General features: G+C 43.2%; 1 protein-coding gene across 2 annotated transcripts in view; it reads left to right on the top strand.

Moving 5' to 3' along the window:
- The first annotated feature begins 4,196 nt into the window (after window positions 1-4,196).
- The window catches only part of grm5b (glutamate receptor, metabotropic 5b), a 33,500-nt gene continuing 26,495 nt past the window's right edge, over window positions 4,197-11,201 (top strand). Inside the window, exon 1 of one of the 2 annotated variants that reach the window (XM_019886063.1) lies at window positions 4,197-4,309. The gene's annotated coding sequence lies outside the window, so the exon portion shown is untranslated. Of the gene's footprint in view, window positions 4,310-7,377; window positions 7,745-11,201 lie in introns of those variants that run through there. The other variant, XM_019886064.1, reaches the window with a different exon arrangement.

The raw sequence follows: 11,201 nt of genomic DNA, 5'->3' as shown, positions 1-11,201 counted from the left end.
ACTGAAATTGCATTTATACGATAGAGTTGAAGAAGTTGAAGCCCATATTTATGAAAAAAATATTCACCCCAAAGCTGAATATCCCAAAACTTTTTGTTAGTCGTGCATAATCCTCCTGTGCACCAATTTAGTGGCGCAATTTACAAATTATTTACGGGGTCTTTATCATCTACCAAGCTTTGACAACTAAATTCAGCCGTCTTTAAATGAATCGGAACAACAAATGAATGGATCATACAAAAGTCTCTCAGTATCTTCATTATCCGTACCACATGATACAGCGTGACGCTCACTGCCACAATGCAGGAACAGATCTGCTTTCTCCACTCATGCACTTGACCTCCCCTGTGCTCATGTGGGCCACTATACAAACGGGCTCGGGCTCGAAGTTTGCTCAGACTTCGAGACCCCAAGGTGGTCACATGCTGCCGCAAACCAGGCACGGGATGCGGCTTATCTGCGGCAGCAACTCGCTGGAGCGCACAGGAATGAACATCACAGGATAGATCTGACCGCAAGGCTCCTCTGGGAGAACGCATGTGAGTGTGTGTGCGCGGGAGACAAAGAAAAAGAAAGATCTTTCCATTTTTTTCCCCACAACAATGATTGTGTAAAGCAACAGTACAAACCCGCAAAATTGTATCTCAAGATGCGTATTCTCAATTTCAAATGTTGCAAAAAGTAGTTCTTGTTAAGCTTTCTTTGCCTCGAAATAGACACAAGAGGGCAGCGTGATCCCTATAATGTACTGTCGGAATTCTGAGCAAGCCCCAAAGCCCACACAACGCGAGGGGTGGTACCTGCAAGCAGTTCCAGAATGTATGGGCTTCATTTATTGCATGGGTCGTTCCACTTTTCGTCCACTACGCACACACATCGGATCTTGTTTTAAATAGTTTGGGATTTGCATGTCTTTGCAGCTTGTTTTCACATTTTGCCTAACTGGCTATATTCTTCTTTTGAAATAATAAGCTATTGCAGTGGGAAAGACGGTTCAAGTGTCATTGCTGGAACGTGGCATAAAAAGGAAATAGTCGTTTGAATATTCATTGCAAGAGCTTGTTGACATCTTCCACCCATTTTGCCCTCCTTGTCCTGGTCAGGTTGAAGTTTATGATGGAGCCTCCTCCAGCTGACTTTCGGCAAGGGACCCTGGACTGGCCACCATTCAGTCACAGGTCTTGTTGAAATAATTTCACTTGCAAAAAATACTTGATGAATTCGTTTGTCATCCAGGATCAATTGTGTTCCCCGAGACCCTTGTTTGGTTATTTTTCTCATTTTGTCCCAATTGAAATGTAAATATGACATATGAGTGGCAACCCTGTAAATAAATCTGCAGTGCGTCCATGGCAAAACATTGTTTTAATTGCTAAGTACCGTATGTTTCATCATCTTATTGTTGTCTGAACACCCCGAAAGTTTAAATCGGCAGAGCATTTAATATACAACATATATTGCATATGCACAAATTTATGGACACACTATTATCAATGGGTATTGTTCACCTATCATACATCTTAATGCAGTTCCCCGAGGATGAGAATTGGCTCTCGCTCAGTACTGGTTAGTCTTCACTCAATCAACAGTAATCCATTTATTGACCCAGTTTCTAAGTGAGTGTAATCCCTATGTGTACATAAGCGAGAATGGCACAAGTGGTTCTGATTGATTGCCTGGTAGCTGCTCCTCTTATTGACGACAAGAGCCAAAGGTTGCTCGCGAAACGGGACTCCCCAGATCATTCTGGGGTTTGAAAAGATCAAGTTAGAAAATCAAATAATGTGATGTGACAACGCACCGCACTTCCATCGGGGTGCGGTGTGGAGGACTGATGTGGGACATTTGTCTTTGGTGTTCTTTCCATCAACATTTGGCAAGCAATCAAAGAACTAATGATTAACTCTAACTGTGATTAACTGAACCGTGATTACAGTTGAGAGTGCAGACCTGAAGAAGATACAGTACATTTTAACTCCGAGATGGTTGTTTGTCTCTGTGTGCGCTGTGATTGGTTGACAACCGGTTCAGGGTGTCCCCCACCGACTGCCCGAAAACGGTTGGGATAGGCTCCAGCACCCTTGTGAGGATAAAGCGGATCGGAAAATGGATGGATGGCTGGACTTTCACAAAGAGAGTTGGAAAATTAGTCCACCTCACGTCAAATTGTGTCTCTTTCGTCGCTTTGTGTTCATAAATACAAAATGAAGCCAATTGAACTGACTGTGAACTCATTAGCTATGTTAGCCTACGGGCTGAGTATCCGCTCCTGTTTGTACACTTCGGGTTCTATTTTCAAGCCCAGTGCAAATGTGGTACGGGGTGCAGTCTTAATCTGCACAAGAGTACCGGTAGCTGTTTTAACTAACGGTAAGTTTTCCCTGGACCTGTGCAAGTGGCCAAAATGTGGCACATTTAAAAAAAAAGAAAAGGGCCATTTTGCGCCTTTGCGGGCATGAACACAGCTTATTCGATTTGCCACTAATCAAAGCGGTTCCTCTCATTCCTTGAAATGTGGTGTGCACGAGGCGCACAATCCTTAAAATGGCGGAAGGAAAAAACTGATGGGGGCACCATGGCTCACTGCTAAGAGTGGTCGTTTCCCAACCCAGAGGTTCATTGTTCAATCCCCGGCCTATGCGACCATGTCAAAGTGTCCCGCAATTGCTCCTGATGCTGCGTCATCGGTAGGTCAATGAGGTAACAGTCTAAACCGCTTTGAGTAGCCGAGGTAGAAAAGCGCGATACAAGTGACAGCCCATTTACCATGAGACAAAGTGTGTTTATAAGGACCTGCAATCAGACCTCCACGGTCAGTGAGATCATAGATCTGTGAAGTGAGCAGAAGGAGACTGTGTTCCACCCGTGTCGTGTATCCACGTGTTGCTCAGGGGTCTCAGTGGTCGTATTTTATGGTTCCACCCACTTTCAATGGAAGACAGTTGTGGGTTGCTGTCAGGCCAGTGGAGTACTTCTACTCTTTCGCGATAATGCCGCGCTATTGTGACATCAGCGACAGCCGAATGGGGCTTGGCATTGTCTCGTTGAAATAAGCAGGAACATCCTTGAAAAAGACATTGCTTGGATGGCAGCATACTGTATATCGCTTTAAGTACCATTTATCATGAATGGCGTCTTCACAGAGGTGCACGTTACCATGGACACGAACACAGCTTACCTTACCATCACAGATCGTGACTTTTGAGCATTGCTCAATCCGGATGGTCCTTTTCTTCTTTGCCCCAGAGGACACGGCGTCCCTGAAACGTCCAAAAGACAATTTGAAATGTGGATTTAGGATGAAGCTTGTCCAATCACATTTCTGGATTGCAATTAACTGTTATATCGTTGAACGTTTATGATTGTTGGCCTTCCCATTTTCTGAATAAATCACTCTAAACAAACCGCTTTTGTACAGGAAACACTTTCAAACATCGGGGAGCCTATGTGGACTTTGATCAAAAGAGGGAGGAAACGCTCGATTTACGTGTGTACCCCGCTTTTGTGTTTCCATACATCCTCAACATGAATTCAATGTGGAGAATGTATTCCCACACCTTACTTCAATAAACAATTGGAATCTTCCGCTGTATTCATGTGATTGCACACATATGGTTTTCATCACAGCCTATTTGTTGGTGTCAAAACAAGATTAAAAAGGGGGAGTGAACCAAACGAGACCAAAAGGGGAGGAAACGGGAGATAGAGGTCAGATTTAGTAAGGCTATCACTTCATCACAGCAGCCAGCCTGCCCGTATGTGTGTGCGTGTGCGTTCATGCGGCTGTCTATGCTCTTTTAATGGTCCACTAATCTCAAATGCATTTGGCTGGCAAATTAATCCAAGCCTTGTCATAGCCAAGCTCTAAAATCCCTTCTATCCCATATTACTTCTTCTCCGTCTCTCCCTCATGCTACCCTCTCACTCTTTATCAGTATCCATCTCCAGATGGTATGGTGGAGGTAGGTGTGAGTGTGTGTGTGTGCGTGTATGTGTGTGTGTGTGAGTGTGTGTGTGTGTGAGAGAGAGAAAGAGAGAGAGAGAGAAATAGAGAGAGAGAGGGAGAAAGTGAGAGCGAGAGAGCGACAGTAGGAGTGGGAGAGAGGTTGGGTGGCCTATGATGTGAGTGGAGACTCCTCATTGGAGCATTGAGAAAGAGAGAGAGCAAGAGTGAGCGAGAGCGAGAAGGGGGGGTTCATTTGTTGCCATAGTGAAAAAGTAGATTAACCAAAGCGATCAGCGATGCCATGATGGACACATGAGGGATGTTGTTCTTCTCCGAGTCTGCACACCTGTCCTGCAAGCAAAGGTATGCTTTCCATTTATTGATCATATGTTCATTGGACTGTCTGGGAACATATCCTGAACCAAAACCACTCATCTACATCGCTGCTGTTTACATCTATCTATTTTCATTCTTTTTTTTTTGCTCTCATGTATGCGTCAGCATGCATTCAAACACTGCGTACACTAGAACGTACTCATGCATTCTGAGAACTGAGCAAAACAAACACAAGGTGAAGTTGAAAGCGCATGTTTGGGTGCATCAGCAAGTTATCGGCCATTGCCATGAAATTTGAAACACGATCCATGATGTTTTTCCCATATACTGTCGCCTCTCATAAATCTGAGTTGACAGAGGCATGCGAAGTCCGCCTTTATTCGTCACTGAACGAGCACATGCGAGGATGAGCATGCACAGGGTGCTGCATATCAATGTATTCGGAATGAATCCGTTTAAAAATCGCTTTTAAAAGGACTCATTGGGAATATGGCACGCAACAATGACACTATAGTTTAAAATATGAAATAGCAGTTTTACCAATGGCCAATAAAACAAAATAAATGATAAATCAATTCATCCTCTGGCTTTGGGCTGATTAAAAGCTCTGATAGGATTGGCATGCATCTCATCAATCTGATATTCTCCATACAAAAGGCGTATTATAATGGGAATAAAGTCCAATTATTCCAACAACAAAAGGACCACCCCCCTCCCCACAAGATCTAATTCTTGTGGAATAAAGGCACCTTTTCCATAATAAAAGGTCTGCTATGAGAAGAAAGTTTTATGTTTGAAATTCACATGTTAAAATATGACTTCAATATCATAGGATTGTGACTTTATCTAGGAAAAATACACACAAAAATAACTATTTTGTCTTGAAAAACATGATTTTATTCCCTGATTTTTTTTTTTTTGTGGCAGAGGTGGGGGAACCCCATTTGGATGACTCAACTTCACCTAAATTGCCAATTTTGGGACTCGGGACTGCTTGGCCAAAAGACTCAACTTTAGACATGAACTTACCTATTTACATTTCAACATCTGCATTGCCATTGGTTTTGCCTTTGAAAGAAAAGTTGTTTGTTGTGCAATGCGCACAAACCAGACAACCCACTAGTAAACTGAGGAATGGAGTACGGAGAGCACCTCATGAAACAATGTGAGGCAGAATCCCTCTTTGATTGACAGTGCTCTTGAAGTGTCAACTTCCACTGGAGCATTTTTTTCACTTTTTCATTCTGTTGTTGTGAACTGATTCTCAGACTTGACCGATCCCCAGTGACTTTGTCTTAAAAACAACTTTGTGTGGCGCTGTGTTGGGCGACTTTTTTCATCTATAAGCTTCTGCTTCAGCTTTTTGGGTTCCTTTTACCATGTGCTGAGCTGTATGCAAATGCATTGCCTCGAATGTACCATGCCCAAATAGCCAAAACTAAACTAAACTGCACATCGTGGCAGATGAAACGAATGTTGTCAACTGGATGATTTTCTTGAAAAGGAATGGAGGGTAGATTTGACATCGAAATAAAGAAACACATTTATGATGTCGGCCCAGAAATAAATTGAGCTTCCCCTCCTTGAATGACCAGCGGCCGCCACTGATACTGACAGGTAATATAGCAATACTCAAAGACACAAATTCTTCCTAATCTCTTAAATTCAAGTTATTTTAACAGAGCTCAATCATAACTTTCTTTTCTACACTTCTTATCTCATTTCAAGTGTGTACACCATACATGCACTGCACCACATTGCCCCTAACAGGCCAATGCACGCACAGCAGGAACAGCAGGCATTTTTATTGCTCTTATTTTAGAATACTCTTATTTGTTACTAATTAATGTCTGGGTGTTCTTGCAAGTTATATTTAAAATTGAGTTTTCATGGATTGAATGCATTTTTATTGTCCTACAAAATCACATTTCCTCTTGATATGGCACGAAATACGATAACCGAAGTCCCAGGTTCGCCGAGTAAATCCCAAGACTTGTCAAAATAAAAATGGAACAAGATAAGAGAAAATACATCCAATGAAGAGATAAGGAAGATTCTTATTCATGCGTTGAAGATGTGCAAAGCATCAAAGGTTAGCCTGCAGCAAAATGAAAATGCTTGAGGCTTGCATTTCACATATTTACAAGGTCATTTTGTACTTGAAAAAACGAATAGAGTGATGACTTGTGACGTGCCGTTTTTACATTTTAAGAGACTTGCCATTGTATTGCATCTGCAAATGTTTTGGCCTTCAATCATAAGACCTTGGGAGTTTCATTATTCTGCTGCATTTTCATGATGACCGAGTATGAGTGAGTCTGATGAGGACACTCGAGGCACTTTGAATTGATAGTGGGCCACGTGTACTGTATAAAAATGACACTTCCATCTGTAACTGCAGTAGCTCATAATTGTATAGTATGAAGCAAAGATTGGGGTTGGTTAATTGCGAAAAGCTTTGAGTTTAGCTTCACCTCGCGGCTAGGTCCGGGGTCGGCAACACGCAGCCCCAGAGCCGCATGCGGCTCTTTAGCGACATCTAGTGGCTCCCTGGAGCTTTATAAAAAATGTTTGAAAATGGAAAAAGATTTTGATAGTAGGCTAACAGAGCTGTGGTGTTGTTTTTTTTAAAACGTACACTTTATTTATGCTTTTAACATTCTCAACAAACAGACAATCTGCTTCCGACTTCGTGCCTTCTCTCTTTCGACTCGAGAGGCGTTCAAAGACAGCCTCGGAAAAACGGAAATTAATAATCACTCAACTGACACTAAGAAGAGCGAAAATAATGCACCAAAAAAAAAAAAAAATCAAGCGAGGAAATTACAAAATAAATTCTATGCGGGCGTTTGTGAACACACAACAAAAGAATGAATAACATAAACAATTCTGAGACAGTCCAGTCTACTACATACAGTACATACAGCATGTGTTTCCTTCATGGTAAGTTTTATAGAAGGCTTTTATTTATTTGCGGCTCCAGACATATTTGTTTTTTGTTTGTCCTTATATGGCTCTTTCAACATTTTGGGTTGCTGACCCCTGGGCTAGGTGAAGGTGCGCCAAGTTTGGCTAGGTCCTAGCCAAACTTGGCGCACCTGTTCTTGAGACTTTGGGAGCGAGTACTTGACGGCACCGTGACCAAGTGTTCCCAGTTTCAAATATGAGCGTTTTGTCTCAAATTGAGTATCTAAGCGGACGTATCGTCGCGGCGTCTGTTGACAAGGGCGAAACGAGTGTGCGGGTGTGCGTGTGTTTGTGCGTGCAAGCAGTGGGTGAAGGAGAGGTGTTTGGAGAGGGACTCAGGTGTGCGTGACTGGAAAACGGAGGAAGCGGTGGCAGATGTGAGGCAAAGCTGCTGGTGGCTTTGACATTGAACCGAACGCTATCGCTGCGATCTTTCCCCCTTCGTAGAGAGCAAAATTACGACCTAATTATCAAGAGGCGTCACACGAGAGGAAGGTAAGGCGGCAGCTCCGGCAGAAATAGCAACGTGAACTGTAATTAATTTCATATTCACTTGGCGTCTTGCCCCCCCCCCCACGCCTGCCCAGACTTATTTTACCGTAGTTTATCGTCATCTTCGCAAACTATGAATGGTAACAGAAAAGGCATCGTGCCTCGCGAGCAAGAACGGGCGCTTGCATGTGGTGCGAAGGAGATCCCGTCGTTGCTATTGGGACGCAGTCTAAACATCGGCAATGTTTGTATTCGTGTGCAGCGCTCTCACTCTTTCATGTTTTGCACCGAAGTGTCTATGCAGGATTCCGAACAGCTACTCTTCTCCCATTGCGGCTGGTGGGCGCAGCGCTGCGCCAGGCGTCTTTTATCACTATTGTCTCATGCACGCAGAAGACGCCTCGTGATGAGTTGTTAATCGCCGTAAAACGTGTGAATGAAATCCGTACAGCAAGCAGAGGGTAAGAGAGCGCGAACAGGGTTTTGCTTGGCTGTCAAACATTTGCTCGTGAAGTGATTTTCGGATGAGATCTTGTCAGGTGGACTCGTACCCATGTTGTCTGATCTTGCTGCTGCAGTGTCAGCAGTTCCGAGTCCACTCGGCTTTGGGACTTACTGGAGACATTGCATGCACGTCGTCTTTCTTCCACTCCCACGGGGGCAGTTCCCACTCTGTTTTTAGTACCCTGCTGTGTCTTTATTTCGTGACACAATTCTTGATTATTGACTTCTTGGCTGTGTCTGCTCTGCAGAGAAACGGAGGGTGCCCTTAACTGTCTGATCAGGTCATTCATGATCATATTTTGCAAATCCTCCTTAATTAAGACGTTAAAGATGGAGCAGGAAAGGGCAATTCATTATTGCATATGATTTGACACTGGGCGAGCAAGGTTTCATTATAATAATTCCTCTTGTTTGGATAGTGATGTGACCTTTTTTCTATCAAGATGGAATGAATGGAATCAATTCAATGTAGATCTGTTTATTTGTCATTACATCTGTAATAATACTTGAACCTTTTAATAACTTGTTGAATAATTCCATAACAACAGGTGAGCAATTTGGGATGGAAATGAAAGATCAGAAAAAGGATTTATCACAGCGCGCTGTCATGTTGTTGGTGGTGCATATGTGCAAAAATATAGGGCGTTATTGTGCTCACTCTGCAAAAGCTTCCCTTCTTGAAAGACTTGCACAAGAGAAAACCCAGCATGCCCTATTTTCCTCAGAATATTTCAAAAAATTTTACATTCTGTTAATTGTTCTCCAAGTGTTTGCGTTGTCCATACAAATTTGACTTTTACTCTGAATGGTACGTGGCATTCATTTTCATGTAGGTCATCCAAGTGGAATAAAAATTAGAACGACATGTCATTGCTTATAAATTAGGAGGTCCCTCACATATACACACTTCAATCGGCAGACTATTAAAGTGATCAAATTGGAGAATGCTCTTTATCTTCCCGTGTGATAGGGTTTTTTTGGGGGGGGGGGTGAGCAATTGTTCTATTGTCATTTAAACCCGAGACCCGTAAATCCCCTCAAGGATTCTTCATTGCATAAATTAGGAATTTAAATATTTCTAAAATCTATTTAGACACAGTTTAGAGTGTAGAGTTTGAATAAACTTCTAAATACATCATGTCGTGAGAATTTTTTTTGGGGGGTGGGGGGTGCATCGAGGATTGGAGTTACTCTTGCTTTTAGCAGAGGCGAGGTCCTCACAATGAGATAGAGACACAAAAGGGGAGTGCGATAGAGAGACCCAAGCACGTATGACCGAGTGTGTGAAAAGATTGGAAATGAAACAGTAGTAGCTTGTCTTCAGTGAGTGAGTGGGTGGGTTTGCGTGCAAGTGTGTGAAAGAGGAGCTGTTCTCTTTGACACTCATTACTAGAGCAGCGGTTAGCCAGTCTGCCTTCCTGACACTGTCATGTTAATTACAATTAGTTAGACTGTCCCTTGCTGCCTTTTTTGGTTTTGGTTTTTTTTTTTCCTGCTTCATATTTTCACAAATGAAACTCTGTGGTACGGAGGGTAAATAGTTAGCATATCTGCTTCACGGTTCAGAGGATGGTCAAGGCTTATTGTGTGGAGGTTGCATGTTCTTGCTTGGGTTTTCTCCAGATACTTCAACTTGCTCCTGTATTCCAAATATATACAGATTAGGTTGATTGAACACTTGAATTTGCCCTGATGTGTTGAGTAGTCTATATGTGACCTGCAATCACTCATACTTAGTTTTTCACAGAATGCCTATTTTTACCCCTCGCGCCCCCACCCTCCCACCCCCCCCCCCCCCCCCCCCCCAGTCAGCAAAGCCCAGACACCTGTGCCATGACCTTCACCCTCCTCCGCTTGAGAAGCGGATGCTTTGCTAGCCTGTGCAGTAAATCGTTTGTCAGGTCACTGGTAGAGAACAGTGGGATGATTGCCTTTAACGGTTTACCCAAGGAAATAAATTTATCACCCATCTCCCCGACGGTTTAATAGAAATATACAAGATAGGCAAACAAATGTACAGTCTACTATGCGATGGTATACTCATGGATTTGTCCCACCTATTTTGGTCTTGTGGTGGAGCGGAATCCGTTCTGCAATTTTACATAGTTGGCCTCCTTGTTTAACTTTCAAAATAAACTGCGCGTGAAATAAGTTGTTCCCAAGTCCAAACTTTTGACATCATGTACTGAAACTTCACTGTGCAGGCAATGCTCAATGTAACATTTTGACGTTATTTTCATCAATTAATAATAAATGCGTATTTATCAAATGAATAAAACAATGGTTAATGAAGGATCAGTTGTGCTGATCAGGCATTCATAGAGTCCGTCCTCTCGTTCTCTATGGCTTGCTGGTTCCACTCCCAAAGTCTGCAGGAGAAGAACCGCCTGGACAGCATCAGCAGAGTGTGCTCCAAGATCATCGGACTTCCCACTCGCCCTCTGATTGCAGTGTGCGAGCAGCAGATCCTTGGTCTAGCTGCTCAGATCATGAAAGACCCCTCACATGCTCTCTTCCCCGCGTTCGAATGGCTGCCCTCCGGCCGCAGGCTGCGGTTCCCAGCTTGCAGGACAGCGAGAAGGAGATCCACCTTCGTCCCCCAGGCTGTTCTCCTCTTAAACTCTTAAACTCTTATTCCAATATCCCTGACACCCCTCCCCCACCATTCAAACTCGCATACCCCATTGTGCAATACGGGCTTACAGTGCAATACTTGACGTGCAATACTGTTTTCATGTGCAATACTGTCTTACTGTGTCCTCACTGTGCAATACTGCTCGATGTGCAATACTATTTCGATGCTGGAGCCACTACCTTAAGACCTCAAGTGCTAAGCTACTCTCATCCTATATTTTTCCTTTGCTCTGACTGTCTCTATAATAAGCCGCTCTCGCACAACTCTATTTGCCCCACGGGGATAAATAAAGTTTTCTGAATCTGAATCTGAATCTGAAAA

This window comes from Hippocampus comes, unplaced genomic scaffold (genome assembly GCF_001891065.2).
Source record: "Hippocampus comes isolate QL1 unplaced genomic scaffold, H_comes_QL1_v1.1 scaffold29, whole genome shotgun sequence".
Lineage (NCBI taxonomy): Eukaryota > Metazoa > Chordata > Actinopteri > Syngnathiformes > Syngnathidae > Hippocampus > Hippocampus comes.
The sequence above is the reverse complement of the archived record's forward strand: the minus strand, read 5'-3'. Positions and strand labels throughout refer to the sequence as shown.